This window comes from Rhinolophus sinicus, linkage group LG03, assembly GCF_036562045.2.
Source record: "Rhinolophus sinicus isolate RSC01 linkage group LG03, ASM3656204v1, whole genome shotgun sequence".
In the NCBI taxonomy this organism is placed as follows: Eukaryota; Metazoa; Chordata; class Mammalia; order Chiroptera; family Rhinolophidae; genus Rhinolophus; species Rhinolophus sinicus.
Genome location: NC_133753.1, coordinates 118,346,076 through 118,359,496, shown reverse-complemented (window position 1 = coordinate 118,359,496; position 13,421 = coordinate 118,346,076). Strand labels below are relative to the sequence as shown.

Here is a 13,421-nt window from a genome sequence, read left to right as displayed (position 1 = left end):
TGATCTATGGCCCTTGTGGGCAGAGCTAGGACAAATTGGTGCATGTTACAGCAAGGCAGGTTGAGCCTCAGCATAAAGAAATCCTTACAATCAGAATGGTCTTAACATGGAATGCATTTCCATGGAAGGTAGTGAATTCTTGTCACCAGAGGTGTTCCAAATATGGCTGTTTGATCAAGGCAGGGTTGGTGGGGGCCAGGGGATCTCACCCTCCTGTTGCATCAGAATCATCTGGGGAGATGTTTGAACCTCCCAATGCCGCTTTTCCCCAGACATTCTCATTTAATTGGTTTGGCGTGAGACCTGACATCAGATTTTTTTTTTTCTTAAAGCTCCCAGGTGATTCCCATGTGCCCCCATAGTTGAGAGCACATTTTGTACAAAAATAACTGAAGCCCAGGTTAGGAAGTTGGGTCTGACAACCTGAAGTTCTTACTTTTACCTCTGAAATATTTTGACTTCCTATTTGGTATAAAGCTAGCGCTTAGGTGCTTTTAGATGCTGACCTCCTTTTTCTCCCCATGTTTTCTTTCCATTAGTTTCTCTTGCCTATGTCCACCTGGAGCATCTTTGTGGAAGCAAGACGGCTGCCGCTTCTGCTGCTCTTCTTACTCTTGGGTGCCGGCCTATTTTGCTCCCCTTGGGATCGATGGCCTTAAAGTGCTTCCTTACCTCTGCACGCTGGAAATTACAGCATTTTCTCCAAAGGGGCAATTTTCTGTAGAATTGGCTATTTAAATGGCAGCACAAGATTGAAGAAAACACATTTAACTGTGGAAAGGCCATCGACAGTAGCTGTAAGTGTAAATTTCCTTTTTTGGGTCCATGTGTTGAACTGATTTAGAAAACTCCAGATTCCTGTTAGCTTAGACAATTGGCCTCCATCTAGGGACACTCATGAACTATCTTCATCTTGCAGGGAAAAAGGATGAGTTTGGGAGGAGAAGGGGAATAAGGGAAGCATGAGTGAGAAATCAGCTGCAGAACCCCAGCCTGTAAAGGAAGTAACAACCTTAAGTCCCCACAGAGAGTCTACTTCCGGTTTATGTGTAAAGTGAACTTATCATGAAACTTGAGTCCTCAGATATTCCTTCTCTTCTGTCTTTTTCAGACTCCCTGTCTGCTCTTTCTGTCTTTGTGGCAACCCTGAGGGCAGATGGGCAGACTGGCTCTGCTGTGACTCAGTGCCCTTTTATACAGGTAATTCTTCTGTCTCGTCTCTTTTCAGGGAAAAGAGCAGGGCTTGACATTATAATAGGCCTCCTTAAATAACTGTGAGAGGGTAAAGGTCACTAAAATATAATCAGCTGCTTCTAGGTGAATAGCAACAATTCTTGCTCCAAAACCTTAACCTTCCAACCATTACAATGTTAAATGTAAACAAGATAGCCCCTTTTGTTGCCTTAAATAAATGTCTTCCTTAAAAAAATTTTTTTCCTTCTCAGATACAGTCTCTCAGCTTGTTTCCTGGCTTTCTCTCCTTAACCTGACAATAGGCCATATTTACTCCTTCCTAAAATTCTTACGCTGGGTGCAGTGAGAGTGCCTCACAGTGTCTATTTTAAGACAGGAAGAAAATTCTGTTTGTTACCTTACTGATGAGCACTCCTGTTTTTGCTGAGTGGGCTTTATTCAGCTGAAATGTGACCCTCTCCACTCAGACATCTCGTTGCCCTCTGGAGCCAGTTATTAATACTATCAGCCCATGGCTGGGACTCTGGAAGAGGAGGGGGAAAACTTGAAGGATGGGACCAGGGGCTTCTTATTCATGGAATTATACCATTTCCTTGGGCTGACAGAAATAAACAGGAGTTTGTGTTTATGTGGAGCATTTTAAATTCCTGTTTTGGTGGGGGTGCAGGGGGCGTAACAATGATGGTCACATCAAATAGAAGTGCTAGGCTTCACCTGTGTGCTCTTCACAGGTAGCTGACATGCAGCGCCCAGCGGGCTTCTGGAGAACAAAACTCAATAATGGTTGCCCAAGTGGGAGAGGAGTTTCAGTGATGGCCTAGTTCTAATTGACACCCAAGGATTTCAGAAGGCCAGTCCCCAAAAGGGCTAAGGATGGCTAAGCACTAGGACTCCAGGGAGTTTTTCTTAGCAGTTCTGGGCTCCCTTATGAATTATTTGCATACTGTAAGAAGTAGGTTTAAGAGCTTCCTAAGCAAGAATCAGTGCCCTGTGGCCTGGCAGAGGTTGACAATGTTGGCACGGCCATTGTGACACATACACCACCTCCCTCGAAGCTTCTTGGGAGCCTTTCCTCAGTGGTGGGTGCAGGCACCACCCTGGGGAAATGGAGACTATTGCAACTAGGAGGAATTGTGGTGTTTTTGCCCAGTTTCCAGTAAGAGGTCGTCAAACCAGTGCAGCTGCCTACCCTCTGGGTCCTGGCTGCCTGGAATTTTTGGTTAAATTAAAAAAAAAGAGAGAAAGAAAAAAGACCGAACAAGAACACACACATAAATTAGCTCCTATTGAATACAGCTGCCAGAAATTATGTTAGCGGATGTGATGGACATGTGTTTTATTAATTATATAATTTTGAACTATTTTAATTTAGCTAAAATGGCACCAGACACATTTGATAAAAAAAGAAATTTTAAGTATGAATAATGCCTTGGGTATAGATTTGCCTTTTATCTGAGTAAAGTCCCGTGTTAATATGTCCATCATTGATCTTTCCTAACACTGTCATCAGTTCAGTCTCTGACTTACATTTTTATTTTCATGTTATCTGCTCTTGAAAAAAATGTGGATAGCTTTGATCTGGACTACAGTGGTCTTAGACCTGCTCAGCCTCAGCGCCTTCTCTCGTCTTATCCTGGGTGTGTTCTCTGTCATGGAGAGGCTGACCCACGAAGGCTGTCGTTTTCTGTACTCTGTTGTTCACTGGCTTCTCCCTGAGTTTAGCCAGTGGAGACACTGGTGAGACCCTGGAGGGTGGTCAGGAGAAGGGAGAAGCCCAGGTATTTCCCTTTCTCTTTCTCTGCCTTGAGCTGATTCTCTAACGGCAACTGAATTTATCCCATGGCTCTAGTTCCCATTTTACAGGATGGTTCCAGCCTTTGTGGGCTGATGGACTCTCCTGAGCTCCAGCAATTCCGCCTCCTCTCTTTGTTCTGCAGCCTAGAGGTGGTAGTATTGGCTTCCTGTTGTTGCTAATACCTGGGTTACCATATCATCCCATTTGGCTCTGGCTTCTCTATGACCTGTGTAACTCATTCTGTGCATTAAATCCCCTCTGTTATAAATACTTGCGGTGGTACATAATCCTACCTCCTCATTTTGCCAAGAAGGAATTTGAAGTCCAGAGAGATTAAAGTGTGCTTCCTAAAGCTATCTGTAAGTCAGACTTCTAGTGTTTAAATCACCGACAATGCAGTTAAGAATCCAGAAGTAAGAAAACGAGTTACTTTAAAGTGAGTAGCTATCAAAAAATGCTTGCACTAAAGCCAGTGCATCCGCCCCTCTAAGCAGACCAATTTCACTGTCAAGGCTTTAACTAATTTTGAGTTAATTTTTGTGTAGGGTGTAAGATAGTCTAGTTTCATTCTTTTGCATGTGGCTGTCCAATTTTCCCAGCACCATTTATTGAAGAGACTGTCTTTTCCCCATTGTATATTCTTGCTTCCTCTGTCATAAATTAATTGACCATATAGTCAAGGGTTTATTTCTGGGCTCTTTATTCTGTTCAATTGATCTATGTGTTGGTTTTCATGCCAGTACCACATTGTTTTGATTAAGATAATTTTGTAATATACTTTGAAATCAGGGAGTGGGATGCCTCCAGCTTTGTTCTTTCTTCTCAAGATTGCTTTGGCTTTTCGGGTCCTTTTTTGGTTCCATAAAAATTTTAGGATTATTTGTTTTACATCTGTAAAAAATTCCTTTGGACTTTTGCTAGAGATTGCTTTGAATCTGTAAATTGCTTTGGATAGTATGGACATTTAACAGTATTAATTCTTTCAATCCATGAGCATGAAATATCTTTCTATTTATTTGTGTCATCTTCAATTTCTTTCATCAATGTCTTATAATTTAGAGTGTACAGGTCATTTATTCCCCCATGGTTAAATTTATTCCTAGTTATTTTATTATTTTTGATGCAATTATAAATGGGATTATGTTCTTAATTTCTCTGTGTGATAGTTTGTTGTTAGTATATAAAAACACAACAGATTTTTTTCTATATTGATTTTGCACTTGTAACTTTACTGAATTTGTTAATTAGTTCTAACAGTTTCTGGTAGTCTTCAGAGTTTTCTGTACATTGTTGTTTGCAAATAGTGAGAGTTTTGCTTCTTCCTTTCCAATTTGGATGTCCTTTCCGCCCTTCTTCCTTCCCTCCCTCTCATCCTCCCTCCCTCCCTTTTCTTCCTTTCTTCCTATTGCTATGGCTAGGACTTCCAAAACTATGTGGAATAAAAGGGGCGAGAGTGGGCACATTTTTCTTGTTTCTGATTTTAGAGGGAAAGCTTTTAGCTTTTCACTGTTGAGCATGTTAGCTGTCAGCTTGTCATCTACAGCCTTTATTATCTTGAGATACATGTTGTCTATGCCCCTCTCTTGCTTTTTATCTTTACTCTTCCAATAATCGTCTTGCATTGCTTACTCTGACTCAGTGTCTGCTTCCTAGAAGTCCAAACTGACAGTTCTCGTGGCCTTTTCCTACTGCTTTATTTGCGGTTGCTGAATGTCTGTCTCACCTCCAGCATTTCAGAACTGTGCTGTTTCCAGCAGAATGTGGCACTATCAGCTGATTCTGTTACTCTCTTAGGAAATTTTACTGCTTTTATTTCTTAGTCCAGAGCTGTGTTGTATAACTATAGCAACCGCAAGTGAGGGGTGGGGAAATATTTTGTTTGTTTGTTTGTTTTAGCTGAACGTATTACAGTCCAAACAAATTGAGTTCTGCTACTGAGAGAGGAAGAAAGAAAGAATGGTATTCTGTATGCAACCAGCAGTTTCTGCCCTACTTCATTTTCACTTTTGTAGAATCTTGAGTTTATGAAAGCGAACTGCCTGTTGATAATACAGATGGTCATCAGGCATGAGGGAGACAGCTGACCATCAGCCCTTTGGTGTGGTTTGGGAAGGGATTTCTGCCATTGGAAAGGGGAGGAAAGAAAAAAAGATGAGGCTCTATTAGTAAGTATATCCTATGATTAGAATCCGTTGGTCTAATCTAGTATCCTTATTTAACAGATAAGGAAATTGAGGCCTAGAGAAATTAAACCTTCTTACCTCAAGTATTTATTGAGCACTGAGAAGTACTTGGGATTTATTAATGAACAAAACAGAGTTTCTCTGTCCTCGGTAGAGGAAGGCTGTACCCACAGGGGCAGGATGGGGACTGGAGTCCAGTGTCTTAAGTGCCCTTTGCTCTATTGTTTGGGGCCAAAAGGATTACAGTTTTAAAATTGCTTGAAATTCAAGTAAGGTAAATATTAAGATTGAAGACCATCAGCTTTGTCTGGTTGCTTTGGGAGGTGTTGGGAGATTCTGAAACAGTCTTCACCTTGCCTTGTTCCTCTGATTGAGCTCCAGCTCGAGTTAAATACCTGCTGACTACCTCCCATGTCCCAACCTTTTTTTTTTTTTTAATCTTCACTTGGATTTGTTTGTTTTCTTCATTATAAATGGGAAGGCGCCAGAGAAGACAGATTCAGTCTCATCACTCCTTCCAAATAATGCTTAAAATGGAAATATCCCATTTGGATGAAAATAGGTAGGTATCTAGTTCTTTAACAATTTGCTTTAAGTTTACAAGTTATTTTTGAACAAGATGTGAACTGTTTTGAACAACTATATCTTCATGTTCATAACAAAAAGTTTTATTCTTCACATTCATTTTGGAAAAAAAAAAGTCTTTTCTAACGATGCTGCCATTAATTAAAACACATAGGAATGCCTCCTATCCTACTGATTTCAGAATCACTTCATAAGTCACAAGAAATTTGGTGTCATTACTTTATAAGGAGACCCCAGTTGATCAAACTACCATTTCTTAGAAGGACTACTTATTTTCCAGATCTGGCTCTGAATATCTTAGTCTATTCTCACCACTGAGGAGATTTAAAAGTCTATGTCATAAACTAAAGGAAAACATTTTTAAAAGATGTTAAAAATATTTTGATTAATACCAACAGTAATATCACATATCCCTATACTCCCAAGGTGTCTACTTGGAAAAAATATAACTACTTTGGCAGGTATTTAACCACCTACTCCACAAATGTATAATTAATCATCCTTCTTTATTGAAATATAGGCAAATATTCTGGATATGCAATTTTGAATAGATGTAGCCTATATCCTATTACTTCAAATGGGAAAAATTGTAAAGGATTTTTAGCCCACTCAAGAACACAGAACAATTTCCCTCAAAATCATTAAATCACTCTTACATATCTATAAAACACAATAAAGTTTTCATATTTAAAATTTTTTATTAAATGTATTGGGATGACATTGGTTAGCGAAATTATATATGTTTTTAAGTGTACATTTCTGTAATACATCATCTGTGTATCACGTTGTGTATTTACCACCCAGAGTCAGTTCTCCTTTCATCACCTTATATTTGACCTCCTTTTCCCTCTCTACCTTCCTCCCTCCTACTTTACCTTCTGGTAACCAGTGAATTGTTTTCTGTGTCTATGAGGTTTCGTTTCTTTGTTTGTTTGTCTTGTTTGTTTGTTGCTTTCAGTTTTATAATCCCACATATGAGTGAAGTCATATGGTTCTTGACTTTTTCTGTCTGACTTATTTTGCTTAGCATGATAATCTCAAGATCCAGGCATATTGTCGTAGATGGCAGTATTTCATCTTTTCTTATGGCTGAGTAGTATTCCATTGCATATATATACCACATCTTCTTTATCCAATCACCTATTGAAGGACACTTTGGTTATTTTTATGTCTTGGCCACAGTGAATAATGCTGCAATGAACATAAGGGTACATCTGTTTTTATGAATAAATGTTTTCAGATTTTTGGGTTAGATACTCAGAAGAGGGATTGCTGGGTTATATGGTAAGTCTATTCTTGTTTTTTTGAGGGATCTCTATGCTGTTTTCCATAGTGGCTGTACCAATCACAGTAAAGTTTTCTGAAACCACAATTTCAAATATTTTTACAAGTTTTCCATACATTAAAAAAAAAAAAATCATAGATGTGGCAGATGGATACATGTGCAAGGCCAAGTTTATGTCTTTCACCAGTTTACTTGTCTTCATGTGCCTCATCATGTCTCCCTTTTATTGTAACACATGGGCTTTTCCACCCCTCTTAGATCTGCTTTCATCTCAGGTCATTTCTACCTTCCTACTCTTTCAGTAGATTTTTCTCTTAGTAATGTGAGGGAGGTGACAGTGATAATACACAACATCGTTTTCAAAAAAAACCTTTTATTTATTTTAAGTGACACAGTACTTTTGATCAGAGTATACAAGCCCCAAGCCTGTCTGAAGAACAGCTGAGAGGGAGCTTTTTACTAAAACTTTTGTGCCACCTAAATGTTTTCTCTGGCATGCACACACAGATTCATTGGAGCAGTTTTTGATTTGAATAGGTGAATTTTGTAAGTTGTTAGATATTCTGATGGTAAGTATTTAGCAAGTGAGGAAACCTGTAGAAAGTAGCTGTGTATCTATCTAATGCATAGTAACAGAATACCAATTTCTTAGCATGTCAAATATGTTTTGTACTATAGAAAAATTTCATTATTTCTTTGGAAGCAATATTTAAAGTTTTTGTTTTGGCATCTTGAAAGAATTGTCTCAGTGGCATTTGCCACATAATTCACATAACGTTTTATTTATTTTTGGATTGATAGTGCTTTTTTTGTTGTTGTTTTTTGCTCAGTGTGTTCTCTGTGGCATGGAGGGAGAAATTTCTGTGGAGGTCAACTGATTGGTGTTCCAGAGCTGACTGGTGAAATTATCTTTAATTTAGAGTAATTCATTAGATAAACGTTTCTCAGATTGGCATTTCCTGAAACAATATTCTGGGAATTAATGGACATGGCTAAAAAATGTTTCATTGTAAAATAAGTCTGGTGGACATATGAACCTTCTTTGGAGATTCACAACTTAGGAGAACATATTAATGAATCTGAGAAGTCTTGTGGATAAAACCAAGCAAAACAAAACAAAACAAATTCTAATTAACTTTGTTCCATTAATATGTCTCATTTAAAAAAATGAAACACCTATTAAGATCCTGCAGAACACCAGTTTTGGAGACATTCAATTAAACCAATTCTTTATTTTGATCACAGATTGAAGAGCCTGTCCTAGAATTTGATGGAGTTAACAAATATTATACTGTTATGCATCTGTGTTTCTAAGCTCTTAAAAATATTCCAAAGAAGTTAATTCTAATGCTAGACATCAGAACTTGGCAAGGACCAATTGATGTAGAAGCTGGCAAAATGTTATGCTATAATAATTAAAAGGGTTTTTCCATGTTAAGCACAGATCCTTTTCAGAAAAGGCTGAAAACTATTTGTTTCGCTATCTAGCAAAAATTAAAGAAAATGTACTTGTGGTACCCAAAGTGTAGTTCAGATTTTTAATAATTTCTCTAGAGATACTATATAAATGTAGTATTTGATCCATTACTTCAAAATAATATTTTTTTGCTTCAGTGAAGAGGGAGAGATATTTGCAGTAATATTAGCGTTACTTCGCATTAAATGCAGCTAATCTCGAATAGGTTATTACTAGAGTTAAGTTAGTATACCAGGAGCAGATGAATAGAAACTTCTGGATGAGGATTAAAGACAGCCAGGGGAGCTGGCCTTCCCTTCTGGAGTTTGTGTACAGCATCACGCCTGTTTAGAATCCCTATTCTCCCTGAGCCCTACAATGCTGTCCTCCCTATCTATGTGGCTCGAAATATTGTCCACAGCTTAACTTTTATAATCAATGTCACCTCCTCCATGAAGTCTTTTCTGATCTCTTACTGCCTGTTATTTCTCTGTGTCACTAGACCCATGGGACTGGGGAGTTACCTATTGTCTTATGGCATTTACAGTCTTCCTTGATTTGTGGCATTTGTGTTCTTGTAAGACCGTGTCATCCAACTCACAGCCTGCCTTAAAATCCTTGTTTCCAACTCTTGTACTTTGCCAACATGTAGCTGGTGTCCAATATTTAGGAATTGGATAGTGGAAAAAAAAAATCCCAAATACCCAACTACTTCCTGTAAGTACTCTCACACCAAGAACAATTGGTAAAAACAAAATGGGTATCTGAGGACAGGCCCCTCAGTGTTTTGTGTTGGAGTTAGCATGAATGGTCTTTCCAGGACACCAGTTTGTACCCTAGGAAGGACTTAAAGTGTGCTGTTTCATCACTGCATCTCTAAGAGACAACACTAATTTAACTAGTCGAATAGTTTTCAAAATTTCTGTTTGCATGGACGGTTTTTTTGTTTTTTTTTTAGTGTATTATTATTTTAGAGTGTGTAAATTCTTGGTGGCTATCTGGATTAAACAAATAAACAAATAAAAACTAAGGATGCTATGAAATATGAACATTTATTAGGTCCATTACCTCTTGACTTGGAGCAATTGACTAATTACCTTAAGTTCAAAGCTAAGTTATGGAATTTCATATAATAATAATCCACATTTGCCTAGCAATTGGAGGTTTATAAAACATTTTCATCTGTAGCATTCATTCAATCAATCAACTAATCAATTAACAAATTCATCTTTCAACAGACATTAGTTTGAGCCCATTAAATAACAAACATTGGTGAGCATGATTTGGCAATTCCTAACATAAATAAGGCAAAGGGCCTACCCTCTAAAAGTTTCAGTCTGGTGAGGGGAGACAGAATTGTAAACGAGGAAGTAGACTACAATGTTGTTATTGAGGTCTGAACACACAGTAGGGAAACAAGGCGGGGAATGGGTTGTTCTCACTAAGGGAGGAGAAAGCAGACAGGAGAGCATTCCTGGAGGAAGGGTCATTGAGTGAAGTCTTCTTTGATTATTATTAATGTCACTATTGTCCAGGGTTAACCGTTGGGAACCCGACTCAGAAAAGTGAAGCGTCCTCTTTCCTGCTCTTAAGATTTCAAAAGTGAATTGTCCCACACCACAGCACCTTCTGTGCACACCACACAGTTCCTGGAGTGTGAGCCTCTGGTTCTAGCAGAGATGAGAAGGAGAAGGAGAAGATAAGGCCAGAGAACCTGATGTGCAGGATTATGTTTATTCAGAACAAGCCTGGTTCCCAGAGTAACAAGAAAAACAACTTGATTGAAAACGTTATTCATCCATGAAAAAAGAGAGAAGCCAAACCCAAAGGCAGATTTAGAGCTGAAAACAATGGTGTGGCTGAGATTGACAAGCCTGGGAGATTTCTCAGTTGTAGAGGGTATTAAGGAAAGGTATTTGAAAAATATTTAAATTAGTTTGACATCATTTACCTTAGGCGATATGTAAGTCACTTTTTGGAGGTTGGGCTTCTATTAACATGAAACTTAGGAGGAAATGGGGTTTCAAAGGATGACCTATTTTCTCCTGTCACCACCCACAGCTCTAATTTAATTTCTTATTCTGTTCACGGAAAGCCGCTCATTTTTTTTTCATGGGAAGGATGTTTCCTCTTAAGTCACACTTTAGATGTGTGTGGCCACGGTTCACTACCTTGGTGGCATACTGATTTGCACAGTGCCTTAAGAAGACACCCATGTGCATGTGAGCTAACAGTGGCAAGATCATCTTAGTGTTGGCATGTATTTTCTTTGTTCTCTGAAAGAACGCTTAAGAGCAGATATCATAATGCAGCGTCACTCAAAGATTTCTAATATGAGCTAAAATTGCCCAGCAACTGTGTTGGGAAGGGATTTGGTTTTTTTTCTTTGCCTCTGTACTTCATGTAATCACCTGAGAATTATGAGCTGGAGTGGTAGATTTTATAAATTATTAAACTGTAATACCACAGTGTTAAAAAAGAAATCGACAGGCTCCAAATGGTGTCCCTTAGGCTGATGTCCACAATACCAAACCTAGACTTAAGATCTGACCTATCTCCTGCAGTTTTGACCTTCAGCAGAAATGTAATCTTCATCAACCAGCCTGGAATTTTCTGGTCAACATCATTGAGGTGATCTGTCACATGGGCCCTCTTCGTTCCCCATAGGAAGAAGAGGCCAGTCTGCATGGATAAAACCCTTGCTGGTCCCTTCCCCCCAAAAAGAAGATCTCCTGTTCTAAAAATAATCCTTTCTTTTCTTTTGCTAATAAATGCCCTGCTACATCCTTCTTCCCATTAAAACCTTTCAGTGTGTACACCCCCATGGAGTGTCCTTTTAGTCACTAGATTGGATGTTGCGTGACTCATGAATTGCTTAATAAATACAATTAGAGCTTTAAATTTACTCAGTTGAATTTTGTTATTTAACGATAGTTAGGGAAGCAGGTATTTTAACTGACCTGGAAACAAAGTTCCATTACCCAATGGACTAGATGGCCCCTTACTTTTTGTGATGCTTTATAGCTTAAGACTGTTTCAAATATTCTCTTTTGGCTGTCATGAGAACCCTAAGGAGAGGCATAGGAGATCTTATCTGCAAGATTTTTGGGTTTTTTTTTAAAACTAATGAAGAAACTGAGGCCCAGACAGGTTAAGGCTAGGCTCCAGTTAATATTAATGAACATTTTTTCTTATCTTTTGAACTAGTGTTGCTTAGTTCTATTAAAAGATAAGCTGAGACATATTCAAAATTTTAAGAGTTTATTGAAGCAAAAACCAATTCAAATTTGGCCATGCAGAATGGGAGTGGTTAGGAGAGCTCCACAAATAGGAACCAGGAGAAAGATTTTATAGAGAAGATGTGGAAGCAAAGCAAGGGATTATCTGATTGGCTATAGTTTAAGCATTATTTTGGATAGCCGAGTTGGCTGTCTGTGATTGGTTATCCTTAGATTTTCCGTTCTTAATCTTGAGATATTTACAGGCTTGCTTATGTAAAATGCTAAGGTATTAGAGCCACCTCAGTCTAACGGCCTCCTTGTTTAATTGATTTACCAGTTCTTTTGTTTTCAATTAAATTTATTGGGGTGACATTGGTTAGTAAAATCATATATAGGTTTCAAGTGTACATTTTGATAATACATCTTTATACTGCATTGTGTGTTCACCACCCAGAGTCAGTTCTCCTTCCATCAGCCTCTTCTACCATCCCATCCCCCCTTACCCACTGGTAACCCGTAAACTGTTGTCTGTGTCTATGAACTTTTGTTTCTTTGTCTTGTTCGTCTGTTGCTTTCAGTTTTATATCCCACATATGAGTGAAGTCAGTTCTTTATAATTCGTTGCTTCTTTGCAGATAAATTTCTTGTGGATATACACTGTGCCCCTAACCCTGACCTGCTGTTTCTCTATTATATGTGATTAGTTGCAAGGGAACCTGAATGAGAAAATGGATGATTCAGTACCAGCCCATCCCACTTATAAGAAAAGTAACCCAAATCAAATACCCTTGTGCTACAATGGTTTGAATTACTTTAATATATGAAGAGCAGCACATAAATTCTAAGAATTAAGAATCATATTTCTTTTACTGGGAATGCTTGCATCAGAAGAGAATAAGTCTGGATGAACACAGCTCACTAGGGAACCTCATTATAACAGTTTGCAGATTAAATTGTAGGAAAATAACAGAAGGCGGCGATATTACCAATGTCAGCTCATTTTCTCAGGTCATACAGCCTGGAGTTTTAAAAGAGGTCACATAAATGATAACAACTCATATTTTTAGCTTTTTATCCCTGTGGCTATTACAAAGCCCCATGTCCTCCCACCCACCCCCACTGGGGTCCCTTGGGCTTTTCTTCTCTGTGCTGTCCAGTTCTGTTTGTCACCTGTGTTTCCTTCCTCCCCTGCTCCAGCTTCCATAGTAGCAGGCTGGTTGCCTTCAGAAGGGGCACAGATTTCGTTCTCAGTTGGCCGCCCCTCTGGTTCCATTCTTGTCTCTGCCTCCGATTTCTTTCTTGAGGTTCTTGATATGAACCAGACAGAAGTGGAATAATGCTGTCTTCTCCCTTTTGGGGCATGCATGGATCTCAGAGCAGGGCAGGGTGGTAGTACATTCTCTTTCTATGTTTAGCTGTACACCCTCTCTTTTTAGCAGTGAGATGTGAATCTATGAGGGTAGGTAGGCCATGGACAAAGCTGTGAAATATTAAAAACTGTATCAAGACCATCACCTTGTCCTCCCCTTGGTTCCCCATGAAAACCTGACTAATACCTATTAGCTGCCAGAGGGGCCCAGAATTCCAGCACAAAATAGAACCTAGGCTCAAGCTTAGGGCACCCAAAATATCAATATTTTGTGCTCAATGTGGAGCTAATTTTCTCCCTTCTATTTTCTGTTCTCTTTTTCTTGTATTCTTG

General features: G+C 38.7%; 1 protein-coding gene across 1 annotated transcript in view; it reads left to right on the top strand.

Annotated features, from left to right (window-relative positions):
• Positions 1 to 268: 268 nt before the first annotated feature.
• FAM170A (family with sequence similarity 170 member A) overlaps positions 269 to 13,421 on the top strand; it is a 30,822-nt gene continuing 17,669 nt past the window's right edge. The window contains exons 1-2 of the mRNA XM_074328568.1: positions 269 to 797; positions 1,112 to 1,200. The gene's annotated coding sequence lies outside the window, so the exon portion shown is untranslated. The remainder of the gene's footprint in view (positions 798 to 1,111; positions 1,201 to 13,421) is intronic.